The sequence below is a fragment of the Zingiber officinale genome, chromosome 7B (assembly GCF_018446385.1).
Source record: "Zingiber officinale cultivar Zhangliang chromosome 7B, Zo_v1.1, whole genome shotgun sequence".
Lineage (NCBI taxonomy): Eukaryota > Viridiplantae > Streptophyta > Magnoliopsida > Zingiberales > Zingiberaceae > Zingiber > Zingiber officinale.
In genome coordinates this window covers 28924946-28938785 of record NC_055999.1, presented here as the reverse complement: position 1 = coordinate 28938785, position 13840 = coordinate 28924946, and the positions used below count along the sequence as shown (strand labels likewise).

Genomic DNA, 13840 nt, shown 5'->3' with positions numbered 1-13840 from the left:
CGGGCAGCTTTCGGCCGCCCGCTCCGAACAAAAACTATAATCTAGGGGGACGGTGAACCCAAGAAAGGATCGCAACCATTTACGGTTGGATCACGGTCATGATCCGGTCGCAAATGGGAGTGGCACATCCCCTAGACCACAAAAAGTGGTCTAGGAGATCATGCCTCATAAATTTATAGATACTAAATTATATCTCTAAATGCTAAGTCCATTAATTCCTATATGCTAAGTTTTATCCACATGTTTTAATTTCATACTTGTTTAATCTTTATTTACACAATATAATTTATATAATATATTTTATATTATACATAATATTTCTTTGCTACACGTTCTTACCTTTTTAAATACTATATAATTTACATTATATATTTTATATTATACATAACATTTCTTATTTACATGTTCATACATTTATTTTTATACTATATAATTTATATTATATATATATATATATATATATAATGTTATTTATATTTAGTTTTCATATTATTTAGAAGAATGATTTATTCACATAAATTATATAAATACTAAATATTTGTATATTGGTATATTATTATTATTATTTTAATATAATTCCATATATATCCACATATATAAAAATCCGTAAGTTAAAGGTTTTATAAATGTTAAATCATTTATATTATTTTTATAAAACTTAATACTAAGTATAAATAGAAGCCTATATCCATATACTAATTTTATATTTATATATATCCATGTTTATATTAACTATACATGGTAACATATAATTCATGTTTATAATACTAAGTAATTGCATTAATTTTGTATATATATTTATTTCCATATACTAATTTCATATTTATATATATCCATGTATATATAACATATATATGGTAATATATATAGTTCGTATATTTCAATATTACAATTTCTTAATTATAATATATACTATATATTCTAAGTAATACACGTTGTACATACATATTATATTCTTCTTATTTTTGTTTACTTATATATTATGTATAATATATTTCTAATGTTTTACTTCTATATTAATTAGATTAATAATCTGTATAAAAATTTATACAAATATGTTATATAAATACTAGATCTTTATAAATTTTATATATTTAGCTCCAATTTCTTAATATACTATTAATCGAATTTACATAATTGTGGACTAGCTGAATTAATTAAATTTATTTATGTAAATAAATTCATAATTAAATCAAATGAGCAGTTACAATTAACCCAATAAATATTCTTAATTAAATAAATTTAAAATCTAATTATAATTAATCCAATAAATTTCTTAATTAAATAAATCCAGATTCTAATTAAATTATAATTTAATTCAATAATTTCTCTTAATTAAATAAATCCGGATTCTAATTAAATTATAATTTAACTCAATAAATTTCCTTAATTAAATAAGTGATTTTAGACACTATAGACAGAGAAAAGTTCTGTACTTGTATAATTTTTGTACAGGAAAAATTGAAACAAAACGAAATTCTAGCGCCTTCAGCTAGATCCACGGGTTGCTAGGGTTCTATCGCTCTTGCGTTGCATTACTGTACGAGTCTGACATATTATTGTCGGTGCAGTTAGCACTAACGATTTAACCCAGGTTTTGATGAATGACAAATAGGTTAAGTTAGGTTTATTGTTGATCTAACACTCTGATCGAGTGTGCAGGATAAGTCCAGACAGGTCGACGGGCTGACCGGATGTCTGGCACGAAGTCCAGCTAGGTCGACGGGCTGACCGGATAGCTGGCACGAAGTCCAAGCGGGTCAACGGGCTGACCGGACGCTTAGGCACGAAGCCCAGCTAGGTCAACGGGCTGACCGGACGTCTGGCAGGTAAGTAAGGTAAGTCACTGGAGGGGAGTGACTGCGAGGACGCGTTCCCAGGAAGGGAACAGTAGGCGTCGATCCGGCTTAGATCCATTTCGGATATCTAAGTCGAGATCGTGACTAGATTCCGGTCTCGGAAAGACGGAATCTAAGTCATACTTTTTCTGTTAATTCATACTTTATAAATTGTGCTAACAATCTGTGTTGCAGGATATATTTTGCCTCGGACTAACCTTGTTTTGCAGGAGAAGGAATCTCTGGAAAAAGGTGGTCCGAGCGCCCGGAGGTAACTTTTATCCTCTGCGTCGCCTCGCCACGTGGAGCATCCTGACTGGACTTGCCACGTCGCACCAGGGCGCCCGGAAGGGATCCAGGCGCCCGGAGCAGCATATAAAAGAAGCCCCAGGGGTGGAGCTTCAACATAATCTCAGAATTCTCAGATTGCTTTGCTGCTCTGTGCTCCAGCGACGCTAACAAAGCTCCAACAACGCGCCCTTGCTCTTTAAGCTTTCTTTTCTGTCGGTATAGCTTTGTGTTTTGTTTCATTAGCATTGCTTGCACTCTTTTTGTAATCACATTCGAATTGCTAGTGATTGCCCAACGAAAGTGGTTAAGGACCACGGGCCTTCGAGTAGGAGTCGTCACAGGCTCCGAACGAAGTAAAATCAATTGTGTTCATTTACTTTTCCGCTGCGTACTTTTACACTCGAGTTTTCGAATCGATATTCACCCCCCCCCCCCTCCTCTATCGAACGCTCACGGTCCTACAATTATGACATACTTTTATCGAGTCCAATTAATGAGTCTGATGTACTAATTATTGAACATTTATTGATCACCTCGTATAACAATTAAATTTCAAGTTTCAACAATTTTACTTCTTATGATTAACGAAGTAAGCAAACACACCAACAAACGGCGCATTGACATAAGTGGTGGGCTCAGTTTGCGGCGCCTGACGTCGATCATCGTCGAAGGAATCTGTTCCATCGTTAGGCCCTCCGGCAATAGCTCCAGTCAGCTCATTCAGATTAGGATTGGGGTTGTCTAAGTAAGAGAAGCCGTTTGTGCATTTGATGAAAGAGGGATGCGCATTGATGGACGGGAGGGAGGCCGCCCTGTGATGAATGCGCTGAGGGAACTTGGGGCCGAAACCGACCATGTAAGACATTCCCGTTGGATTGGTGCCTAAGATGTAGTCGGCCTACGGACATCGACAAACAACATTAATTCATTGATATTCAGAGAAAGCGATTGATTAACAGAGTTTTGATGGTAAATTAATTACCTGATTTTTTGCAAATTCTACAAGCTTCCAAGCGGGGAATTTGGTGTTGCCGCAAGTGATTCTTTCCCTAGCTAGCCTGACATGTTTAGCATAGATAAGAGCGAGCAAAGAAAGTGAACCGACGACTTGACTGTTGCACCCTTCGGTCTTGAAGAGCAGACCCCCTGTGCATATATAAATTAAATAATTAAATGAATTATATATTCTCCAATTTGAGAAATATTTTCACTCTGCCATTTAATTTTTTTCATCGAGAAAATGATCGATAATTAATAACACGAGAAGTTATTAGTTAATTGACGAACCTGGCGTGTATTTGATGGTCCTGGTGGGGGATTCTGGTAGCACGGCGCATGCAAAGGTTTGAGCTTCTTTTTTGTACTGACCAATCTGCAATTTTAATTTGTTAAAAAATTTGTCATAATTAAGTAAAAAAATAAAGCCGGTTTATAATTTTAAAAAGTAAATATATATATTCATTAATAGATATATGAAATTAAATTAATTAATTAATACCTGGCTTAGGAGGACATAGGTTCCTGCGTGTTTATTGTCCCATGAAAACTCAGTATCAATATAATAATACCCAGTTACTTCTTCCATGAGTTTGATGTTTCGAATGGCTTTATCAACATATTTTTGGTACTTTTGGCTGTTGGTGGCTTTATTCAACCATGCTCCAGCCCAAGCTAACTCATCCTGCAACATAAATAAATATATAAATATTTTACTAGAAATAAAAGCAATTAATTAAAACTATATTAATTATAATTACTTGGTAGCCGCTGACATCACAGTAAAATGGGCAGACTGCGTGGCCAATGCTGTCGTTGTATGAGCCCTGGTATTTGTTTGCGAAATAATACGCCTGCAAAAAATTTATAAAAAAAACAAATAAATTAAATTGTATGCATGCTTTTATATGCGTTGGAGTTTAAATTCACGATGAACGGCGACAACTATGGTTGCTATTCAACGGCAAAACCATTGGAGCAACTAGCAAAAACGTGAATTGAATTCCATGACTAGTGTTCATGTTTTGGCTCGAAACGTGAATTGAATTCATAGTTATGTTCACGTTTTGTTTCAAAACGTGAATGGCTTCCGACGGCACAACAGTTTGGCCGGCGTAAATAGATCCGACGCAGGGCTGTTCGGCCGGCGCAGTCTCCATCGGCAGCTGCTTGGTCTTGGCATGCACCTATTTGAGACAGCAACTTTAGTCTACGTCGAGGCGGTTGGTGGTTGGCGGGAGGGCCGCTGGTTGGTGTCGGACGCTGACCGGTGGCGTTGGGTGGCGGCGAAGGCGAAAAGGGCAAAAACCCGCTTTTCCTTTTTGTCGGCGGTAGAACACACGAGAGGGAGGGAGAAAGAAAGGAGCTGCTCGTAAGGTTATTTTTGATATATAGAGGATATTCGATTAATGAAAATAAAATAATTACTAATTAGGGATAGACATAAAAATAAATCATTGTCAACATTCATTCACTTATTTATATTTTTATTTATGTAATCCAAACATTAATAATAATAATTATTTATTTTTATTCCTATTCTCCATAATTATTTTCGTAAACCAAGTCCCCTTCTAATTAAGCAGTTATAATTGAATGCAAGCGTATTGTGCGTGTTGAATTTAAATAAGCATTGACATTAGTTCTGTATGCGCGGGTGAACTTTTATATATATATTTCAAAGTCTGAATTCTAAAATAAAATCTAAAAAAAATAATTTTAATATTATAATTCAAATTCTGAACCCTAGAGGTAAAATCTAAAAAAAAAATAACTTTAATACTATAACCCAAAGCCTAAATTCTAAATAACTTTGATACTATAACCCAAAGCCTGAACTCTAGAGGTAAAATCTATAAAAAAAAAATAACTTTGATACTATACCCAAAGCCTGAAACCTAAATAGCTTTGATACTATAATCCAAAGCCTGCACCCTAGAGGTAAAATCTAAAAAAAATAACTTTGATACTATAATTCAAAGCCTGAACCCTATAAATAAAATTTTTAAAAAATATTTTAATTATTTTTTAATTCAAAAATTAAAAAAAAACTAAAATCAGTGATATCCTCTACGCGCGCACTGTACAGGCGCGCAGGATATCAAAATTATATATATATATATATATATATATATATAGAGTTTTGATCTCCTGCGCGACGTGCACAGTGCGTGCGTCTGTGCGCGTCATCGCGCAGGAGATCAATTAATATTTTTTTAAAAAAATTTTTAAAAATTTTTAATTAAAAAAATTAACATTTCCTTATATAAATTTTTAATACATTAATATATCCCCTCAGCATATTACAATACTCAATAAATACTTAAATTAATTAAATTTTTTTTTTTTTAAATCAAACACTATAACCTAATTGAGAAGCCTGAACCTAGAGGTAAAATATAAAAAAAAATAGCTTTGATACTATAACCCAAAGCCTGAACCCTAGAGGTAAAATCTAAAAAGAAAAAAACTTTGATACTATAACCCTGAACCCGAAATAATTTTGATACTATAACACAAAACCTGAACCCTAGAGGTAAAATCTAAAAAATAAAAATAGTTTTCATACTATAACCCAAAACCTGAACCCTAGAAATAAAATTTTTAAAAACTATTTTAATTATTTTTTTAATTCAAAAAATTAAAAAAAAAAACTAAAATCAGTGATATCCTACATGCACAGTTACGCATTGTGCGAGCGCGTAGGATATCAAAAATATATATATATATATATATATATATATATATATATATATATATATATATATATATATATATATATAATCGTAAAATATTTGAAATTATATACATTTTTATAGCGATAAAATACTATCACAATACCGTCCATATAGAGCTAAATTATATAATCACTTGTATTATTAATTTCAGGGTTTCAAATACGCACCTCCTTCGCTTTAGACAACAAGCGCGAGGAGTAGGCAGCGTCGTAGGTCTTGAAGGCGATTGAGGCAGCAGCCAGCGCGGCGGCGATCTCGCCGGCGACCTCGGAGCCCGGGTGAGTGGTGTTGACGGCGTACACGGGGCGCGGGGTGTCCATGTCCTCGGGGCGTTCCCAGCAGTTGTGGTCGCTGTTGGGGTTGCCCACCATGGCGTAGACGGTGTTGGGCAAGTTGGCCGTGGCCTTGAGCAAGAAATCTGTGTTCCATCTCAGAGTTTCCGCAGCATTAATCCACTCGCCTCCCTCGGTCATCCCGTCGCCGAACTCGATGATGCTCCACGCCAACATCGTCGCCGTGAACGCCATCGGAAAGGTGAACTTCACGTTGTCCCCCGCGTCGTAGTATCCCCCCGTCAGATCAACCTAAACAAATTAATTAAGAAATATAATACAAGAATAGGCAGGCATGGATGGATGTGTATATAGATAGCTAAATATTGTCTTACACCACCCTTTTGGCCATCGCGTAGAGCCGAGTTCTTTCTCCAGGTCATGCGCTGCGAAGAAGGAAGCTTGCCTGATCGCTGCCCTTCGAAGAACAACAAGCTCTTGCTCAGAGCGAGCTTGTAATCGTGCTTTTGCTCCCATCCAACCGATGCCGTTGACATCAACAGCAACACACCACAAACGACAATGCAAATCCTCTCCATCGACATTTTCTTTTCCTTTCAAGTCAATTCTTTATTTGTCATCTTAAAGAATCGGTATTTTATAGACACAGATGATCTTAATAGGATAGTGGTTCATTTTCCTTAAGAAGTTTATATATATATGTATATATACACATAAACCTTATTTGAATAATAAAACTATGCATGATAGGATCTAATCAACGAAATATCAGATATTGAATTGAATCGTAATATTTTATTCCATATATATATATATATAAACCTTATTTGAATAAAAAAACTATGCATGATAGGATCTAATCAACGAAATATCAGATATTGAATTGAATCGTAATATTTTATTCCATATATATATATATATATATATATATATATATATATATATATATATATAAACCTTATTTGAATAATAAAACTATGCATGATAGGATCTAATCAACGAAATATCAAATATTGAATTGAATAGTAATATTTTATTCCATTTAATTTGGAAAGAAACCATCCTTACAATTATACATATACATGTCTAATTTTGTGAATATTTGGGGAAAAAAAAATATTATACATATACATGTCTAATTTTGTGAATATTTGAAAAAAATATAGAGGAAATGACTCTAGAAGAACTCTTTTTTGGTTGCACTGCAAGAATATGCACTGATACGGTGCATAGTGGTGGGACCCCGGAAGTGATATAGCGATCAGAAGTCAAGGTGACATGGCGGTCAGAAATCATGATGACATAACGGTCAGAAGTCAGGAGGACGTGGCGGTCAGAAGTCAAGGTGACATGACGATTAAAGGTCAAGGGGACGTGACAATAGAAAGGTGGGGCGATCAGAGATTAAAGGGATAGGGCTGCACACACAGGTCAGGATTTATAAGGCGCACACACATGTCAAGATTTATAGAGCTGATACACAGGTCAGGATTTACAAGGCACACACACAGGTCAGGGTTTATAGAGCTGATACACAGGTCAGGATTTACAAGGCACACATAGAGGTCAGGATTTATAGAGCTGATACACAGGTCAGGATTTACAGGGCTGATACGCAGGGTTGTACACATAGGGTAGGATTTACAGGGCTGATACGCAGGGCTGGATACACAGGTCAGGAGTTGCAGGATTGGATACACAGGTCAAGAGTCACAGAGCTGATACACAGGTCAGGATTTACAGGGCTGATACGCAGGGCGGCACACACAGGTCAGGATTTACAAGGCACACACACAGGTTAGGATTTACAGAGCTGATACACAGGTCAAGATTGACAGGGTTGTATACATAGGTCAGGACTTACAGAGTGGGATACCCAGTCAGGGTAAACTGACCTGGTCGGTCATGCACTACACAACAATCAAGCCAAGGAATCGTAACCACCTGTCAGGGAATAATTACCATGTGTGAGGGAATATGCTAATAGTCTATGATTCATTGTCCATTGATCCTTCCTCTGGCCTATAGGAGAATGCCACATGTCATTCACCGCCAAACAAATCCTGACACCCGACATTCCCTGACGCCTGTCAGGTTCTAGAACTACATCAGGTCATATAAAAAGGGAGGACCTCTCCCTTACGCAGGTACGCGGACTCATCCTTTTGTACTCATCTTCTACTTTTCCAGTGCTTTTACTATTTTTCTGGGGGAAAAGTACCTGACTTGAGTGTCGAAGGGCCTGCTCTGGGGACTTTTTCCCTGGTTCTTGATCTCTAATGCTCCGTGGGCTTGTCTGAGTGTGCGTAGAGAGCTATCGCTTTGTCATCCTCGTCATCAACCCCTGTCAGCAGCCTGAGACGACCTTGGCTCCTCGTACCGTGCCAGTAGAGGGCCTCAGTTGCCCTCCGTCAATGCCAACGCCAGCGCAGCTGACCTTCGTCTGACTCAGATTCCGGACGGGATCAATTTGGTGCCGTCTGTGGGCATCTTCTCCACCTGTTCTGGAATGTGAAGATGGACGACGTTGGGAGGTTCTCTATTATTATCACAGTCCCGAAGGATCTGACGAACATATTATCTTCTACCCTCACTCCACGGGTATTCGGGAGTCGAGGGATTGAGTTGGAGCTTCAGCTGACTAACAGGTTAGTTTTTCCAATATATTTTTTCCTTGACTCCACGGGTATTCAGGAGTCAAGGGACCGAGACAAACCCTTAGTCGGTTGCCATGGCTCCCCGATCAGGTGCGTTACATGCTTCGCTTCCTTTTTACAGTTATAGGAGCTGCTATAGCTCCCAGATAAGAGAGTGAGATTCAAGTTCCTTGATAAAAAATTAGGGCCTTCAATTTTTGATCGGACACTAGGGGCCCAGCTCCCCGCTCCTACATTAGGGACACAGCTCCCCGCTCATACACTAGGGACACAACTCCTCGATCATTGACTCGCAGTACGACTTCCTGATCCGGATCTGGGGTCTCGCTCTTTGATTATAGGCTAGGGGTCTTACTCTCCAATCAGGGACCAAGGGCCCAACTCCCCGATCAGGCGTGTTTTAGGCTCTGCACCCTTCGCCATAAGGCTCTGCATCCTCTTACTGCTACAGACTCTGCACCCTTCACCATGAGGCTCTGCATCCTTTTACTGTTACAGGCTCTGCACCCTTCACTATGGGGTTCTACATCCTCTTACTGCTATAGGCGCTTTTGTTGGTTGCTACTCGGAATATTGTACCGGTTCCCTTGTACAAAAATTTTGTACAAGTCCTGAACCTTTCCTACCAACCTATTGTGTTCTTTAGAAATTAATATGGAATCACAAACAAAACTTAACATTATTGATTCCAAATTTAACTTATCTGTTCTTAGTGATTTAGACTTGGATCACAAACGATACTTAACATTATTGATCCAAATCCACCCATGTTACAAATTCAATTAAATATTAATTTCAGAGATCGGCTTCTAGGTTAAACATGGCGAGGCACTAGGACTTCTTGGATATGGGAGCAACCACCACTTCCTAGACAAAGTCTTTCAACGAAATTTAATATTTAATTTCCTTATAGTAACCCTATGTTTAGAGACGTCAATTTGGGTTGGGCCTGTCGGGTTGGCCCGCCTTGCCAAATAATTTAAGCGGGCTGGGTTGGAATTTTATCAACCCAAGTCCGCCGTGTGCTGACCCGCCTAGGCCAGCGACCCGCGCGGGTCGGCCCGCTCGGGCTTGGGTTGGCCCGCGGGTTGAAAAATACATGTAAACTAAGTTTTAGGCTAATTTATTATCTTTTTTTGTTATAATTTTGAAATAAATATAGTACTTTTTATCCAACATAAATACTCGTTTGTGTTCATTTATATTTAAAATACATGTTTATGTATACATTTAATTGTAGAAAAGTTTTTCGAAGTAAAATGTTGAAGATATGAAATATTTTTTAATTTTTTTAAAATTTTTTGATGAGCCTGCGAGTTGGCCCGCCAAACCCGCAACCCGCCTTAGAATGAGTTGGGTTGGAAATTTCCCAACCCGCCTGTTGGTGCGGTTAGCACTAACGATTTAACCCAGGTTTTGATGAATGACAAATAGGTTAAGTTAGTTTTGTTGTTGTCTGAGACTTTGATCGAGTGTGCAGGAAAAGTCCAGCTAGGTCGACGGGCTGACCGGATAGCTGGCGAGAAGTCCAAGCGGGTCGACGGGCTGACCGGACGCTTGGCGAGAAGTCCAGCTAGGTCGACGGGCTGACCGGATAGCTGGCGAGAAGTCCAAGCGGGTCGACGGGCTGACCGGACGCTTGGCGAGAAGTCCAGACGGGTCGACGGGCTGACCGGACGCTTGGCGAGAAGTCCAGACGGGTCGACGGGCTGACCGGACGTCTGGCAGGTAAGAAAGGTAAGTCACTGGAAGGGAGTGACTGTGAGGACGCGTTCCCGGGAAGGGGACATTAGGCGTCGATCCGGCTTAGATCCATTTCGGATGTCTAAGTCGAGATCGTGACTAGATTCCGGTCTCGGAGAGACGGAATCTAAGTCATACTCTTTTTATTTATCTGTTGAACTTTAACTGTGCTGACAATCTGTTTTACAGGATATACATTTGCCTCGGACTAACTTTGTTTTGCAGGAAAAGGGAGTTTTCTGGAACAAGGTAGTCCGGGCGCCCGGAGGTCCGGGCGCCCGGAAGGCGAATTCTATCCAGCCAAGTCGTCGCCACGTGGAGCATCTCGGGTGGAGCAGCTACGTCACATTCCAGGCACCCGGAAGGGATCCAGGCGCCCGGAACAGCATATAAAAGAAGCCCCAGACAGGAGCTTCAGATCAATCAATTAAGCTGAGAACTCTTCTACTGCTGGTCTTGCTGCTCGACGCTCAGTGCGACGCCAACAAAGCTCCGACACTACGCTCCGTTCTTTTCCCTTTTTGTCGGTATTTATTTTTCAGTTTCATTAGCATTCCCTGTACGGTTCTTTTGTAATTATTATTCCGAATTGCTAGTGATTGCCCAACGAAAGTGGTCAAGGACCACGGGCCTTCGAGTAGGAGTCGTCACAGGCTCCGAACGAAGTAAAACTACTGTGTCTATTTTACTTTTCCGCTGCGTTTAAACTCTTATTTTTTTGAATCGATATTCACCCCCCCCCCCCCTCTATCGAATCTAACGGTCCTACAAGTGGTATCAGAGCAGGTACCGCTCTGATTTGGTGCAACCACCAATCAGACAAAGAGGGGGTCTTTTTAAAGAAAAATTATATATCGTTCGTTTTTAAAATAAAACCTTACGCCTTTCGTTTTTTCCCTCCAAAACTGTTTTTGAAAAATACATCGTCATCTTTTTACTATTATTTAGTATCGACAAAATATTACATTTTCAAAAATTTGAGATAATATTTTTTATTAATATTTTAATAATATTTTATTATTTTTTTTTAAAAAAAAATAGTGAAATATTATTTTTTCCAGCACTGCTAATCCAAGACCAAGTCTTGGGATTTTGTCTTTGTTTCATTATGTGCAAGAACAATGTCTTTTCAAGAAGGATGGAACCCCAATGAACCACCACCGTACGATGAAGATTTCAACTACTGGAGGCGAAGAATGGAATGCTTCTTAGGAAGCGTAGATATCGATTATATGCTAATATTGAAAAGACCTTCTCAGAACTCGGAACTGAATAAAAAGGTAAGTAACATTATTTGTAATGTTTTACCTAACAATATTTTATGCAGATTAGAAAAGTACAAGAATGCATATGAGCTATGGACCCAATTGATCAAGCTTCACGAGACGCCAATGGAGCTAGAAGATCAAGTTAAAGTCAAATATGGACTCGAGTAAGATCCAACGGAAAAGCCTACTGAATTAGGGGTTGCGCTCAAGGTTAGTAATATTTACCAAAATACCCCTGTTAATAGTAGTTTAAATAATCAGCATGATGATAAGTATGAAATTAGTCCAAGTATGGTGCATGATAATCTAGATTTAAATGATTTAAATTCAAAATCACAAAATAATCTAGACTCTGATCAAGTCAATCAAGACTTTGATCAATTTGGCATCAACCTTGACTTGGTCAAACAGATCAATGACCAAATCAATTCAAATAATTTAATTAATTCAGAAAATTTAAAATTAGGTGAGCATTTAGACATAAATAAGTCAAACATTAAAATAAATTTGAATTTAAATGCTAAAAATGAGAAAAGGGATAAAATCAGTAAATACCTTGATAAAATATTTAATAATCAAGATAAAATCAGTCTAGAAGATGCTATCCAAAACCAAGATAATTTAATTAATAAAAATTTAAACTTTAAAGATAAAACTAATCTAACTAATTCAATTAACCATATCATTTTAAAAGGCAAAGAAAATATAAGGATAAAATCAAACACTTTGATAAAATCAAAACGGAATTTAACAAACTTAAAATTAAATGTTAAAGATAACAAATTAAACAAAAATAATCTAGAAATTTCAAAATTAACAATTAATAAAAAGCTAAAAGATAAACCGTTAATAAAATATAATTCAAACAGTTTAGTTAATTCAAATTTAAAAATAAATAAAATCTTAAACTTTAAAATAAGCTTTTAAAGAAAGATAATTTGACCAATTTAATTAATTCAAAATTAAAAACTTAAATTTAAATTACAAATTAAACATTAAAACTTAACTAAAACCAACTCTAATTATACAAAAATCTTAAATTAAAGGCCAATAATTGAGGGGAGGCTCCGGAATAGCTGGCACCTCCAAAACTAACTTACCCAACAAGGTAACCCAAATAAACTAACCCGGCAAGGTAATTAGGATTAGTTAAAAAGGGACCCAATTTAACTTGAATCATGGTACTGGTGAAGTTTTTTGATGATAGTACGTTGGGGAAGCTTGGGCATCGCATGTCTAGAAAGATATGGCTTCAATCTGGTGCATTTGGCCAAGTAGAACCGACCGAAGCTACCTTTAAATGGATCCTAACTAGTTAGACCAAGGTTTAGTACTAAGCTCCATGGATAGGACTATTCGGAAAACCTCGAAAGGTTGGTTACTTCTAATGATGTCCATGTGACTCACCAAGCTTAGAAGTTTATCCGAAGAATACCTATTTGTTGAGACCAAAGCTAAACCTGAATCTAACACAAGTTAAACCAAACTCTGTAATTAAATCTAATTCATCTCACAAAATTATAAGATTCCCTGACTGATAATCTAGATCGGGTGAGATGAATAAGGATTAAATTAATTAATTTTCAAATTAAATTAAAATTAAATTTCAGATTTCAAATTGAATTTAAATTTCAAATTTCAAATTAAATTAAAATTAATCAAAATTAAATTTTGAATTTCAAATTAAATTAAAATTAATTAAAATTAAATTTCGAATTAAAACTAATTTTTTTAAAAAAAAAAATTATTAAAAAAAATTAAATGAACTTTAAAATTTATTTTAATTAAATTTACTTTAAAAATTATATTAAATTTAAAAACTATTTTAAAAATTCTTTAAAAAATTATTTTAAAAAATTCTTTAAAAAATTATTTTAAACTTCTTTAAAAACTATTTTAAAAACTCTTTAAAAATTATTTTAAAAACTTCTTTAAAAACTATTTTATTTTAAAAACTCTTTAAAAACTATTTTAAAAATTCTTTAAAAAATTATTTTAAAAACTTCTTTAAAAACT

The 13840-nt window shown here is 36.4% G+C and overlaps 1 pseudogene; it reads right to left on the bottom strand.

Annotated features, from left to right (window-relative positions):
• Nucleotides 1-2697: 2697 nt before the first annotated feature.
• On the bottom strand, nt 2698-12100 carry LOC122004276 (annotated as a pseudogene).
• Nucleotides 12101-13840: the final 1740 nt, after the last annotated feature.